This window comes from Carcharodon carcharias (assembly GCF_017639515.1).
Source record: "Carcharodon carcharias isolate sCarCar2 chromosome X unlocalized genomic scaffold, sCarCar2.pri SUPER_X_unloc_12, whole genome shotgun sequence".
Taxonomy (NCBI): Eukaryota; Metazoa; Chordata; class Chondrichthyes; order Lamniformes; family Lamnidae; genus Carcharodon; species Carcharodon carcharias.
This window is the reverse complement of record NW_024470867.1, coordinates 162,501-179,140: the sequence shown is the minus strand read 5'-3', so window position 1 is coordinate 179,140 and position 16,640 is coordinate 162,501. Positions and strand designations below refer to the sequence as shown.

General features: G+C 57.0%; 1 long non-coding RNA gene across 1 annotated transcript in view; it reads left to right on the top strand.

Annotated features, from left to right (window-relative positions):
* Positions 1-16,640, top strand: part of LOC121275078 — a 206,462-nt gene that overhangs the window by 83,495 nt on the left and 106,327 nt on the right. Inside the window, exon 2 of the long non-coding RNA XR_005942353.1 lies at positions 15,605-15,779. This is a non-coding gene — a long non-coding RNA (uncharacterized LOC121275078). The remainder of the gene's footprint in view (positions 1-15,604; positions 15,780-16,640) is intronic.

Here is a 16,640-nt window from a genome sequence, read left to right as displayed (position 1 = left end):
ACGGATCCCACACATACTGACTCTCACTGGGATACGTGGCCCCCACACACTGACTGTCACTGGGGTACGGGTACCACACACACTGACTCACACTGGGGTACGGGTCCCACACCCACTAACTCTCACTGGGGTATGGGACCCACACACACTGACTCTCACTGGGGTACGGGTCCCACACTCTCTGTCTCTCACTGGGGTACGGGTCCCACACACACTGACTCTCACTGGGGTACGGGTCCCACACACACTGACTCTCACTGCGGAACGCGTCTCACACACATTAATTCTCACTGGGGTACGGGTCCCAAACACACTGTCTCTCACTGGGGTACGGGTCCCACGCACACTGACTCTCACTGGGGTACGGGTCCCACACACACTGTCTGTCACTGGGGTACGGGTCCCACACACACTGACTCTCACTGGGGTACGGTTCCCACACACACTGTCTCTCACTGGGGTACGGATCCCTCACACACTGACTCTCACTGGGGTACTGTTCCCACACACACTGACTCTCACTGGGGTACGGTTCCCACGCACACTGACTCTGACCAGGTTACAGTTCCACACGCACTGACTCTCACTGGGGTACGGGTCTCACACACTCTGACTTTCACTGGGTTACGGGTCCCGCACACACTGACTCTCTCTGGGGTACAGTTCCACACACTGACTCTCACTGGGGTACAGGTCCCACACACACTGACTCTCACTGGGATACGTTCACCACACACTGACTCTCACTGGGGTATGGGTCACACACACACTGACTCTCACTGGGGTACGGGTCCCACACACACTGACTCTCACTGGGGTACGGATCCCACACACACTGACTCTCACTTGGGTATGGGTCCCACACACAGTGACTATCACTGTGGTACGTTCACTACACACACTGACTCTCACTGGGGTACGTGTCCTACACACACTGACTCTCACTGGGGTACGGTTCCCACACACACTGTCTCTCACTGGGGTATGGATCCCTCACACACTGACTCTCACTGGGGTACGGTTCCCACACACACTGACTCTCACTGGGGTACGGTTCCCAAGCACACTGACTCTGACCAGGTTACAGTTCCACACGCACTGACTCTCACTGGGGTACGGGTCTCACACACTCTGACTTTCACTGGGTTACGGGTCCCGCACACACTGACTCTCTCTGGGGTACAGTTCCACACACTGACTCTCACTGGGGTACAGGTCCCACACACACTGACTCTCACTGGGATACGTTCACCACACACTGACTCTCACTGGGGTATGGGTCACACACACACTGACTCTCACTGGGGTACGGGTCCCACACACACTGACTCTCACTGGGGTACGGATCCCACACACACTGACTCTCACTTGGGTATGGGTCCCACACACAGTGACTATCACTGTGGTACGTTCACTACACACACTGACTCTCACTGGGGTACGTGTCCCTCACACACTGACATCTCACTGGGGTACGTTCACCACACACACTGACTCTCACTGGGGTACGGGTCCCACACACACTGACTCTCACTGGGGTACGTGTCCCACACACACTGACTCTCACTGGGGTACGGGGCCCACACACACTGACTCTCACTTGGATACGGGTCCCACACACACTGACTGTCACTGGGCTACGGGTCCCACACACACTGACTCTCACTGGGGTACGTGTCCCACACACACTGACACTCACTGGGGTACGTGTCCCACACACACACTGACTCTCACTGGGGTACGGGTCCCACACACACTGAATCTCCCTGGGGTACTTGTCCACACACACTGACTCTCACTGGGGTACGGGTCCCACACACACTGACTCTCACTGGGGTACGGGTCCCACATACACTGACTCTCACTGGGGTACGGGTCCCACATACACTGACTCTCACTGGGGTACGGGTCCTACACACACTGACTCTCACTGGGGTAAGTTCACCATACACATTGACTCTCACTGGGGTACAGGTCCCACACCCATTGACTCTCACTTGGTTACGCGTCCCACACACACTGACTCTCACTGGGATACGGGTCCCCCACACACTGACTGTCACTGGGGTACGGGTCCCACACACACTGAATCTCCCTGGGGTACTTGTCCCACACACACTGACTCTCACTGGGGTACGTTCACCATACACATTGACTCTCACTGGGGTACAGGTCCCACACCCACTGACTCTCACTGGGTTACGCGTCCCACACACACTGACTCTCACTGGGGTACGGGTCCCACACACACTGACTCTCACTGGGGTACGGGTCCCACATACACTGACTCTCACTGGGGTACGGGTCCCACATACACTGACTCTCACTGGGGTACGGGTCCTACACACACTGACTCTCACTGGGGTACGTTCACCATACACATTGACTCTCACTGGGGTACAGGTCCCACACCCACTGACTCTCACTGGGTTACGCGTCCCACACACACAGACTCTCACTGGGGTACAGCTCCGACACACACTGACTCTCTCTGGGGTGTGTGTCCCACATTCACTGACTCTCACTGGGGTTCGGGTCCCACAAACACTGACTCTCACTGGGGTTCGGGTACCACACACACTGACTCTCACTGGGGTACAGGTCCCACACACACTGACTCTCACTGGGGTACGGGTCCCACACACACTGACTCTCACTGGGGTACGGGTCCCACACACACTGACTCTCTCTGGGGTACGGGTCCCACACACACTGACTCTCACTGGGGTACGGATCCCACACACACTGACTCTCACTGAGGTACAGATCCCACACACACTGACACTCACTGGGATACGAGTCCCACACACACTGACTTTCACTGGGGTACGGGTCCCCACACTGTGACTTTCTCTGGGTTACGGGTCCCAAACACACTGACTCTCACTTGGGTACGGGTCCCACACACACTGACTCGTACGGATCCCACACATACTGACTCTCACTGGGATACGTGGCCCCCACACACTGACTGTCACTGGGGTACGGGTACCACACACACTGACTCACACTGGGGTACGGGTCCCACACCCACTAACTCTCACTGGGGTATGGGACCCACACACACTGACTCTCACTGGGGTACGGGTCCCACACTCTCTGTCTCTCACTGGGGTACGGGTCCCACACACACTGACTCTCACTGGGGTACGGGTCCCACACACACTGACTCTCACTGCGGAACGCGTCTCACACACATTAATTCTCACTGGGGTACGGGTCCCAAACACACTGTCTCTCACTGGGGTACGGGTCCCACGCACACTGACTCTCACTGGGGTACGGGTCCCACACACACTGTCTGTCACTGGGGTACGGGTCCCACACACACTGACTCTCACTGGGGTACGGTTCCCACACACACTGTCTCTCACTGGGGTACGGATCCCTCACACACTGACTCTCACTGGGGTACGGTTCCCACACACACTGACTCTCACTGGGGTACGGTTCCCACGCACACTGACTCTGACCAGGTTACAGTTCCACACGCACTGACTCTCACTGGGGTACGGGTCTCACACACTCTGACTTTCACTGGGTTACGGGTCCCGCACACACTGACTCTCTCTGGGGTACAGTTCCACACACTGACTCTCACTGGGGTACAGGTCCCACACACACTGACTCTCACTGGGATACGTTCACCACACACTGACTCTCACTGGGGTATGGGTCACACACACACTGACTCTCACTGGGGTACGGGTCCCACACACACTGACTCTCACTGGGGTACGGATCCCACACACACTGACTCTCACTTGGGTATGGGTCCCACACACAGTGACTATCACTGTGGTACGTTCACTACACACACTGACTCTCACTGGGGTACGTGTCCCTCACACACTGACATTCACTGGGGTACGTTCACCACACACACTGACTCTCACTGGGGTACGGGTCCCACACACACTGACTCTCACTGGGGTACGTGTCCCACACACACTGACTCTCACTGGGGTACGGGGCCCACACACACTGACTCTCACTTGGATACGGGTCCCACACACACTGACTGTCACTGGGCTACGGGTCCCACACACACTGACTCTCACTGGGGTACGTGTCCCACACACACACTGACTCTCACTGGGGTACGTGTCCCACACACACTGACTCTCACTGGGGTACGGGTCCCACACACACTGAATCTCCCTGGGGTACTTGTCCCACACACACTGACTCTCACTGGGGTACGGGTCCCACACACACTGACTCTCACTGGGGTACGGGTCCCACATACACTGACTCTCACTGGGGTACGGGTCCCACATACACTGACTCTCACTGGGGTACGGGTCCTACACACACTGACTCTCACTGGGGTAAGTTCACCATACACATTGACTCTCACTGGGGTACAGGTCCCACACCCACTGACTCTCACTTGGTTACGCGTCCCACACACACTGACTCTCACTGGGATACGGGTCCCCCACACACTGACTGTCACTGGGGTACGGGTTCCACACACGCTGACTCACACTGGGGTACGGGTCCCACACACACTAACTCTCACTGGCGTACGGGTCCCACACACACTGACTCTCACTGGGTTACGCGTCCCACACACACTGACTCTCACTGGGGTACGGGTCCGACACACACTGACTCTATCTGGGGTACGGGTCCCACACACACACTGACTCTCACTGGGGTACGGGTCCCACACACACTGCCTCTCACTGGGGTACGGGTCCGACACACACTGACTCTCTCTGGGGTACGGGTCCCACACACACACTGACTCTCACTGGGGTACGGATCCCACACACACTGCCTCTCACTGGGGTACGGGTCCAACACGCTCTGACTCTCACTGGGGAACGCGTCTCTCACAGACCTTGACTCTCACTGGGGTACGGGTCCCTCACACACTGACTCTCACTGGGGTACGGGTCCCACACACACTGACTCTCACTTGGGTACGGGTACCACAAACTTTGACTCTCACTTGGGTACGGGTCCCACACACACTGACTCTCACTGGGGTACGGGTCCCCACACTGTGACTTTCTCTGGGTTACGGGTCCCAAACACACTGACTCTCACTTGGGTACGGGTCCCACACACACTGACTCGTACGGATCCCACACATACTGACTCTCACTGGGATACGTGGCCCCCACACACTGACTGTCACTGGGGTACGGGTACCACACACACTGACTCACACTGGGGTACGGGTCCCACACCCACTAACTCTCACTGGGGTATGGGACCCACACACACTGACTCTCACTGGGGTACGGGTCCCACACTCTCTGTCTCTCACTGGGGTACGGGTCCCACACACACTGACTCTCACTGGGGTACGGGTCCCACACACACTGACTCTCACTGGGGAACGCGTCTCACACACATTAATTCTCACTGGGGTACGGGTCCCAAACACACTGACTCTCACTGGGGTATGGGTCCCACACACACTGACTCTCACTGGGGTACGGGTCCCACAAACACTGACTCTCACTGGGGTTCGGGTACCACACACACTGACTCTCACTGGGGTACAGGTCCCACACACACTGACTCTCACTGGGGTACGGGTCCCACACACACTGACTCTCACTGGGGTACGGGTCCCACACACACTGACTCTCTCTGGGGTACGGGTCCCACACACACTGACTCTCACTGGGGTACGGATCCCACACACACTGACTCTCACTGAGGTACAGATCCCACACACACTGACACTCACTGGGATACGAGTCCCACACACACTGACTTTCTCTGGGGTACGGGTCCCCACACTGTGACTTTCCTTGGGTTACGGGTCCCAAACACACTGACTCTCACTTGGGTACGGGTCCCACACACACTGACTCGTACGGATCCCACACATACTGACTCTCACTGGGATACGTGGCCCCCACACACTGACTGTCACTGGGGTACGGGTACCACACACACTGACTCACACTGGGGTACGGGTCCCACACCCACTAACTCTCACTGGGGTATGGGACCCACACACACTGACTCTCACTGGGGTACGGGTCCCACACTCTCTGTCTCTCACTGGGGTACGGGTCCCACACACACTGACTCTCACTGGGGTACGGGTCCCACACACACTGACTCTCACTGGGGAACGCGTCTCACACACATTAATTCTCACTGGGGTACGGGTCCCAAACACACTGTCTCTCACTGGGGTATGGGTCCCACACACACTGACTCTCACTGGGGTACGGGTCCCACACACACTGTCTGTCACTGGGGTACGGGTCCCACACACACTGACTCTCACTGGGGTACGGTTGCCACACACACTGTCTCTCACTGGGGTACGGATCCCTCACACACTGACCCCTCACTGGGGTACGGTTCCCACACACACTGACTCTCACTGGGGTACGGTTCCCACGCACACTGACTCTGACCAGGTTACAGTTCCACACGCACTGACTCTCACTGGGGTACGGGTCTCACACACTCTGACTTTCACTGGGTTACGGGTCCCGCACACACTGACTCTCTCTGGGGTACAGTTCCACACACTGACTCTCACTGGGGTACAGGTCCCACACACACTGACTCTCACTGGGATACGTTCACCACACACTGACTCTCACTGGGGTATGGGTCACACACACACTGACTCTCACTGGGGTACGGGTCCCACACATACTGACTCTCACTGGGGTACGGATCCCACACACACTGACTCTCACTTGGGTATGGGTCCCACACACAGTGACTATCACTGTGGTACGTTCACTACACACACTGACTCTCACTGGGTTACGTGTCCCTCACACACTGACATTCACTGGGGTACGTTCACCACACACACTGACTCTCACTGGGGTACGGGTCCCACACACACTGACTCTCACTGGGGTACGTGTCCCACACACACTGACTCTCACTGGGGTACGGGGCCCACACACACTGACTCTCACTTGGATACGGGTCCCACACACACTGACTGTCACTGGGGTACGGGTCCCACACACACTGACTCTCACTGGGGTACGTGTCCCACACACACACTGACTCTCACTGGGGTACGTGTCCCACACACACTGACTCTCACTGGGGTACGGGTCCCACACACACTGAATCTCCCTGGGGTACTTGTCCCACACACACTGACTCTCACTGGGGTACGGGTCCCACACACACTGACTCTCACTGGGGTACGGGTCCCACATACACTGACTCTCACTGGGGTACGGGTCCCACATACACTGACTCTCACTGGGGTACGGGTCCTACACACACTGACTCTCACTGGGGTACGTTCACCATACACATTGACTCTCACTGGGGTACAGGTCCCACACCCACTGACTCTCACTGGGTTACGCGTCCCACACACACTGACTCTCACTGGGGTACAGCTCCGACACACACTGACTCTCTCTGGGGTGTGTGTCCCACATTCACTGACTCTCACTGGGGTTCGGGTCCCACAAACACTGACTCTCACTGGGGTTCGGGTACCACACACACTGACTCTCACTGGGGTACAGGTCCCACACACACTGACTCTCACTGGGGTACGGGTCCCACACACACTGACTCTCACTGGGGTACGGGTCCCACACACACTGACTCTCTCTGGGGTACGGGTCCCACACACACTGACTCTCACTGGGGTACGGGTCCCACACACACTGACTCTCTCTGGGGTACGGGTCCCACACACACTGACTCTCACTGGGGTATGGATCCCACACACACTGACTCTCACTGAGGTACAGATCCCACACACACTGACTCTCTCTGGGGTACGGGTCCCACACACACTGACTCTCACTGGGGTACGGGTCCCACACACACTGACTCTCTCTGGGGTACGGGTCCCACACACACTGACTCTCACTGGGGTATGGATCCCACACACACTGACTCTCACTGAGGTACAGATCCCACACACACTGACACTCACTGGGATACGAGTCCCACACACACTGACTTTCACTGGGGTACGGGTCCGACACACACTGACTCTCACTGGGGTACGGGTCCCACACACACTGACTCTCACTGGGGTATGGGTCCCACACACACTGACTCTCACTGGGATACGAGTCCCACACACACTGACTCTGACTGGGGTACGGATCCCACACACACTGACTCTCACTGGGGTACGGGTCCGAGACACACTGACTCTCACTGGGATACGAGTCCCAGACACACTGACTCTCACTGGGGTTCGGGTCCCACACACACTGACTCTCACAGGGGTACGCGTCCCAAACACTCTGACTCTCACTCGGGTACGGGTCCAACACGCTCTGACTCTCACTGGGGTACGGGTCCCACACACACTGACTCTCACTGGGGTATGGGTCCCCACACTGTGTGTCTCTCTGGGTTACGGGTCCCACACACACTGACTCTCACTGGGGTACGGGTCCCACACACACTGACTCTCACTGGGGTAAGGGTCCCACATACACTGACTCTCACTGGGGTACGGGTCCCACATACACTGACTCTCACTGGGGTACGGGTCCTACACACACTGACTCTCACTGGGGTACGTTCACCATACACAGTGACTCTCACTGGGGTACAGGTCCCACACCCACTGACTCTCACTGGGTTACGCGTCCCACACACACTGACTCTCACTGGGGTACAGCTCCGACACACACTGACTCTCTCTGGGGTGTGTGTCCCACATTCACTGACTCTCACTGGGGTTCGGGTCCCACAAACACTGACTCTCACTGGAGTTCGGGTACCACACACACTGACTCTCACTGGGGTACAGGTCCCACACACACTGACTCTCACTGGGGTACGGGTCCCACACACACTGACTCTCACTGGGGTACGGGTCCCACACACACTGACTCTAACTGGGGTACGGGTCCCACACACACTGACTCTCACTGGGGTACGGATCCCACACACTGACTCTCACTGGGGTATGGGTCACACACACACTGACTCTCACTGGGGTACGGGTCCCACACATACTGACTCTCACTGGGGTACGGATCCCACACACACTGACTCTCACTTGGGTATGGGTCCCACACACAGTGACTATCACTGTGGTACGTTCACTACACACACTGACTCTCACTGGGTTACGTGTCCCTCACACACTGACATTCACTGGGGTACGTTCACCACACACACTGACTCTCACTGGGGTACGGGTCCCACACATACTGACTCTCACTGGGGTACGTGTCCCACACACACTGACTCTCACTGGGGTACGGGGCCCACACACACTGACTCTCACTTGGATACGGGTCCCACACACACTGACTGTCACTGGGGTACGGGTCCCACACACACTGACTCTCACTGGGGTACGTGTCCCACACACACACTGACTCTCACTGGGGTACGTGTCCCACACACACTGACTCTCACTGGGGTACGGGTCCCACACACACTGAATCTCCCTGGGGTACTTGTCCCACACACACTGACTCTCACTGGGGTACGGGTCCCACACACACTGACTCTCACTGGGGTACGGGTCCCACATACACTGACTCTCACTGGGGTACGGGTCCCACATACACTGACTCTCACTGGGGTACGGGTCCTACACACACTGACTCTCACTGGGGTACGTTCACCATACACATTGACTCTCACTGGGGTACAGGTCCCACACCCACTGACTCTCACTGGGTTACGCGTCCCACACACACTGACTCTCACTGGGGTACAGCTCCGACACACACTGACTCTCTCTGGGGTGTGTGTCCCACATTCACTGACTCTCACTGGGGTTCGGGTCCCACAAACACTGACTCTCACTGGGGTTCGGGTACCACACACACTGACTCTCACTGGGGTACAGGTCCCACACACACTGACTCTCACTGGGGTACGGGTCCCACACACACTGACTCTCACTGGGGTACGGGTCCCACACACACTGACTCTCTCTGGGGTACGGGTCCCACACACACTGACTCTCACTGGGGTACGGGTCCCACACACACTGACTCTCACTGGGGTACGGGTCCCACACACACTGACTCTCACTGGGGTATGGATCCCACACACACTGACTCTCACTGAGGTACAGATCCCACACACACTGACTCTCTCTGGGGTACGGGTCCCACACACACTGACTCTCACTGGGGTACGGGTCCCACACACACTGACTCTCTCTGGGGTACGGGTCCCACACACACTGACTCTCACTGGGGTATGGATCCCACACACACTGACTCTCACTGAGGTACAGATCCCACACACACTGACACTCACTGGGATACGAGTCCCACACACACTGACTTTCACTGGGGTACGGGTCCGACACACACTGACTCTCACTGGGGTACGGGTCCCACACACACTGACTCTCACTGGGGTATGGGTCCCACACACACTGACTCTCACTGGGATACGAGTCCCACACACACTGACTCTGACTGGGGTACGGATCCCACACACACTGACTCTCACTGGGGTACGGGTCCGAGACACACTGACTCTCACTGGGATACGAGTCCCAGACACACTGACTCTCACTGGGGTTCGGGTCCCACACACACTGACTCTCACAGGGGTACGCGTCCCAAACACTCTGACTCTCACTCGGGTACGGGTCCAACACGCTCTGACTCTCACTGGGGTACGGGTCCCACACACACTGACTCTCACTGGGGTATGGGTCCCCACACTGTGTGTCTCTCTGGGTTACGGGTCCCACACACACTGACTCTCACTGGGGTACGGGTCCCACACACACTGACTCTCACTGGGGTAAGGGTCCCACATACACTGACTCTCACTGGGGTACGGGTCCCACATACACTGACTCTCACTGGGGTACGGGTCCTACACACACTGACTCTCACTGGGGTACGTTCACCATACACAGTGACTCTCACTGGGGTACAGGTCCCACACCCACTGACTCTCACTGGGTTACGCGTCCCACACACACTGACTCTCACTGGGGTACAGCTCCGACACACACTGACTCTCTCTGGGGTGTGTGTCCCACATTCACTGACTCTCACTGGGGTTCGGGTCCCACAAACACTGACTCTCACTGGAGTTCGGGTACCACACACACTGACTCTCACTGGGGTACAGGTCCCACACACACTGACTCTCACTGGGGTACGGGTCCCACACACACTGACTCTCACTGGGGTACGGGTCCCACACACACTGACTCTAACTGGGGTACGGGTCCCACACACACTGACTCTCACTGGGGTACGGATCCCACACACACTGACTCTCACTGAGGTACAGATCCCACACACACTGACACTCACTGGGATACGAGTCCCACACACACTGACTTTCACTGGGGTACGGGTCCGACACACACTGACTCTCACTGGGGTACGGGTCCCACACACACTGACTCTCACTGGGGTATGGGTCCCACACACACTGACTCTGACTGGGATACGAGTCCCACACACACTGACTCTGACTGGGGTACGGATCCCACACACACTGACTCTCACTGGGGTACGGGTCCGAGACACACTGACTCTCACTGGGATACGAGTCCCACACACACTGACTCTCACTTGGGTTCGGGTCCCACACACACTGACTCTCACAGGGGTACGCGTCCCAAACACACTGATTCTCACTCGGGTACGGGTCCAACACGCTCTGACTCTCACTGGGGTACGGGTCCCACACACACTGACTCTCACTGGGGTATGGGTCCCCACACTGTGTGTCTCTCTGGGTTACGGGTCCCACACACACTGACTCTCACTGGGGTACGGGTCCCACACACACTGACTCTCACTGGGGTAAGGGTCCCACACACACAGACACTCACTGGGGTACGGGTCCCACACACACTGACTCTCACTGGGGTACGGGTCCCACACACACTGACTCTCACTGGGGTACGGGTCCCACACACACTGACTCTCACTGGGGTACGGGTCCCACACACACTGACTCTCACTGGGGTACGGGTCCAACACGCTCTGACTCTCACTGGGGTATGGGTCCCACACACACTGACTCTCACTGGGGTATGGGTCCCCACACTGTGACTTTCTCTGGGTTACGCGTCCCACACACACTGACTCTCACTGGGGTACGGGTCCCACACACACTGACTCGTACGGATCCCACACATACTGACTCTCACTGGGATACGTGTCCCCCACACACTGACTGTCACTGGGATACGTGTCCCCCACACACTGACTGTCACTGGGGTATGGGTACCACACACACTGACTCTCACTGGGGTACAGGTCCCACACACACTGACTCTCACTGGGGTTCGGGTCCCTCACACACTGACATTCACTCGGGTACGAGTCCCACACACACTGACTTTCACTGGTGTACGGGTCCGACACACACTGACTGTCACTGGGTTACGGGTCCCACACACACTGACTCTCACTGGGGTATGGGTCCCACACACACTGACTCTCACTGGGAAACGAGTCCCACACACACTGACTCTGACTGGGGTACGGATCCCACACACACTGACTCTCACTGGGGTACGGGTCCGACACACACTGACTCTCACTGGGATACGAGTCCCACACACACTGACTCTCACTGGGGTTCGGGTCCCACACACACTGACTCTCACTCGGGTATGGGTCCAACACGCTCTGACTCTCACTGGGGTACGGGTCCCAAACACACTGATTCTCACTGGGGTATGGGTCCCCACACTGTGTCTCTCTCTGGGTTACGGGTCCCACACACACTGACTCTCACTGGGGTTCGGGTCCCACACACACTGACTCTCACTGGGGTAAGGGTCCCACACACACAGACTCTCACTGGGGTACGGGTCCCACACACACAGACTCTCATTGGGGTACGGGTCCCACACACACTGACTCTCACTGGGGTACGGGTCCCACACACACTGACTCTCTGGGGTACGGGTCCCACACACACTGCCTCTCACTGTGGTACGGGTCCCAAACACACTGACTCTCACTCGGGTACGGGTCCAACACGCTCTGACTCTCACTGGGGTACGGGTCCCACACACACTGACTCTCACTGGGGTATGGGTCCCCACACTGTGACTTTCTCTGGGTTACGGGTCCCACACACACTGACTCTCACTGGGGTACGGGTCCCACACACACTGACTCGTACGGATCCCACACATACTGACTCTCACTGGGATACGTGTCCCCCACACACTGACTGTCACTGGGATACGTGTCCCCCACCCACTGACTGTCACTGGGGTATGAGTACCACACACACTGACTCTCACTGGGGTACGGGTCCCACACACACTGACTCTCACTGGGGTTCGGGTCCCTCACACACTGACATTCACTGGTGTACAGTGCACACATACACTGACCCTCACTGGGGTACATGTCCCACACACACTGATTCTCACTGGGGTACGTGACCCACACACACTGACTCTCACAGGGTTACGGGTCCCACACTCACTGACTCTCACTTGGATACGGGTCCCACACACACTGATTCTCACTGGGGTATGGGTTCCACACACACTGACTCTCACTGGCGTACAGGGCACACATAAACTGTCTCTCACTGGGGTACGTGCCCCTCACACACTGACTCTCACTGGGGTACGTTCACCACACACACTGACTCTTACTGGGGTACAGGTCCCACACACACTGACTCTCACTGGGGTATGGGTCCCACACACTCTGACTCTCACTGTGGTATGGGTCCCTGACACACTGACTCTCACTTGGATACAGGTCCCTGACAAACACATCTCACTCGGTTACGCGTCCCACACACACTGACTCTCATCGGGATACAGTTCCACACGCACTGTCTCTCACTGGGGTACAGGTCCCACACACACTGACTTTCACTGGGGTACGTGTCCCACACACACTGACTCTCACTGGGGTACAGTCCCACACACACTGACTCTCACTGGGGTTCGGGTCCCACACACACTGACTCACTGGGGTTCGGGTCCCACACACACAGACTCTCACTGGGGTTCGGGTCCCACACACACTGACTCTCACTGGGGTACGGGTCCCACACACACTGACTCTCACTGGGGTATGGGTCACATACACACTGACTCTCACTGGGGTGTGTGTCCCACATTCACTGACTCTCACTGGGGTACGTATCACTCACACACTGACTCTCACTGGGGTTCGGGTCCCACACACACTGACTCTCACTGGGGTACGGGTCCCACACACACTGACTGTCACTGGGGTACAGGTCCCACACACACTGACTCTCACTGGGGTACGGGTCCCAGACACACTGACTCTCACTGGGGTACGTGTCCCACACACACTGACTCTCACTGGGGTACGGGTCCCACACACACGCTGACTCTCACTGGAGTTAGGGTCCCACACACACTGTCTCTCACTGGGGTACGGGTCCCACACACACGCTGACTCTCACTGGAGTAAGTATCACACACACATTGTATCTCACTGGGGTACAGGTCCCACATTCACTGACTTTCACTGGGGTACAGGTCCCACGCACACTGAATCTCACTGGGGTTCGGTTCCCACACGCACTGACTCTCACTGGGGTACGGGTCCCACACACACAGACTCTCACTGGGGTTCGGGTCCCACACGCACTGACTCTCTCTGTGGTACGGGTCCCACACACACTGACTCTCACTGGGGTACGGTTACCACACACACTGACTCTCACTGGGGTACGGTTACCACACACACACTGACTCTCACTGGGGTACGGGTCCCACACACACACTGACTCTCACTTGGGTATGGGTCACAGACACACAGACTCTCACTGGGGTGAGTGTCCCACATTCACTGACTCTCACTGGGGTATGTATCACAAACACACTGTCTCTCACTGGGGTACGGGTCCCACACACACTGAATCTCACTGGGGTACAGGTCCCACATTCACTGACTCTCACTGGGTTACGTATCACACACACACATACTCTCACTGGGGTACGGGTCCCACATTCACTGACTTTCACTGGGGTACGGGTCCCACACACACTGACTCTCACTGGGGTTCGGGTCCCACACACACTGACTCTCACTGGGGTACAGATCCCACACACACAGACTCTCTTTGGGGTTCGGGTACCACACGCACTGACTCTCACTGGGGTACGGGTCCCACACACACTGACTCTCACTGGGGTACGGGTCCCACACACACTGACTCTCACTGGGGTACGGTTACCACACACACTGACTCTTACTGGGGTTCGGGTCCCCCACACACTGACTCTCACTGGGGTATGGGTCCCACACACACGCTGACTCTCACTGGGGTACGCGACCCACACACTCTGACTCTCACTGGGCTACGGGTCCCACACACACTCACTCTCACTGTGATTCGGGTCCCACACACACAGACTCTCACTGGGGTTCGGGTCCCACACACACTGACTCTCACTGGGGTATGGGTCCCACACACACACACACACACACACTGACTCTCCCTGGGACACATTTCCTGGGAGTGTCATGGTTGAAGTAAGGAGGAGTCTGTGTCTGTGTCGCGGTGTGTTGGGGGGTGGAGGGAGGAGCTGTGTCCGTCTGTGGGCATGGAGGGGTTAATTCAGTAACTTTTCGCAGTCTGTGGAATTATTTTACTTTTCTGCCTGCAGTCATTCTGTGGTTTTTGTAAAATATGTGAATCATGTTTGCAGGGTTGCATCACATGATGCAGAGAGACTGTGAAAGACTCAGTGTGTGATGGAGTACTCGGGTTAGAGAAACGGAGTGAAGGAGAAAGAAATAGAGAGAGAGAGAGAGAGAGAGAGAGAGGGAGAGACAAGCAGACAGGAGCACCGTGTGTCGGAATAAAGGCAGTACTGTGTCGAGGTGAGTTCCTCTCTTTCGCTTCCTCTTTCTCGCACTCTCTGTCTTTCTCTCTCTCTCTCTCTCTCCCTGTTTCCCTCGTTCCCACCCTCTGCCTCTCCCTCTGTCTCTCTCTCTCCCTCTGTCTCTGTCTCTCTCTGTCTCTCTCTCTGTCTCTCTCTCTCTGTCTCTCTCTCTCTGTCTCTGTGTCTTTCTCTGTCTCTCCCTTCGTCTCTCTCTCTCTCTGTCTCTCTCTCTCTCTCTCTCTGTCTCTCTCTCTGTCTCTCTCTGTCTCTCTCTCTCCCTCCGTCTCTCTCTCTCTCTCTCTCTGTCTCTCTCTCTCTCTCCCTCTCCCTGTCTCTCTCTCTCTGTCTCCGTGTCTCTCTGTCTCTCTCTCTGTCTCTCCCTCCGTCTCTCTCTCTCTCTGTCTCTCTCTCTGCCTCTCCCTCTGTCTCTGTTTCTCTCTCTCCCTCTTCCGCTGTCTCTCTGTCTCTTTCTGTCTCTGTGTCTCTCTCTGTCTCTGCCTGTCTCTTTGTCTCTCTGTCTCTGTCTCTGTCTCTGTCTCTCTCTCTCTCTGTCTCGGTCTCCCTCTCTCTCAATCTCTCTACCTCTGCGTCTTTTCTCCCCCTTTCTCTGTGTCTCTCCGCCTCCCACTCTCTCTCTCTTTGTCTCTCCCTCCCTCCCTCTCTGTCCGCCTCCCTCCCTCCCTCTCCCTTCCTCTCCCTCCCTCTCCCACTTCGTCCCTCCCTCTATCTCCCTGCCTCTCTCCCACCCTCTCCCCAACCCTCGCTCCCCCTCCCTCTTCCCCCTCCCTCTTCCCCTCACTCCCTCCCTCTCTCTCTCTCTCCCCCTCCCTCTCCTTCCCTCCCTCCCTCCCTCCCCCTC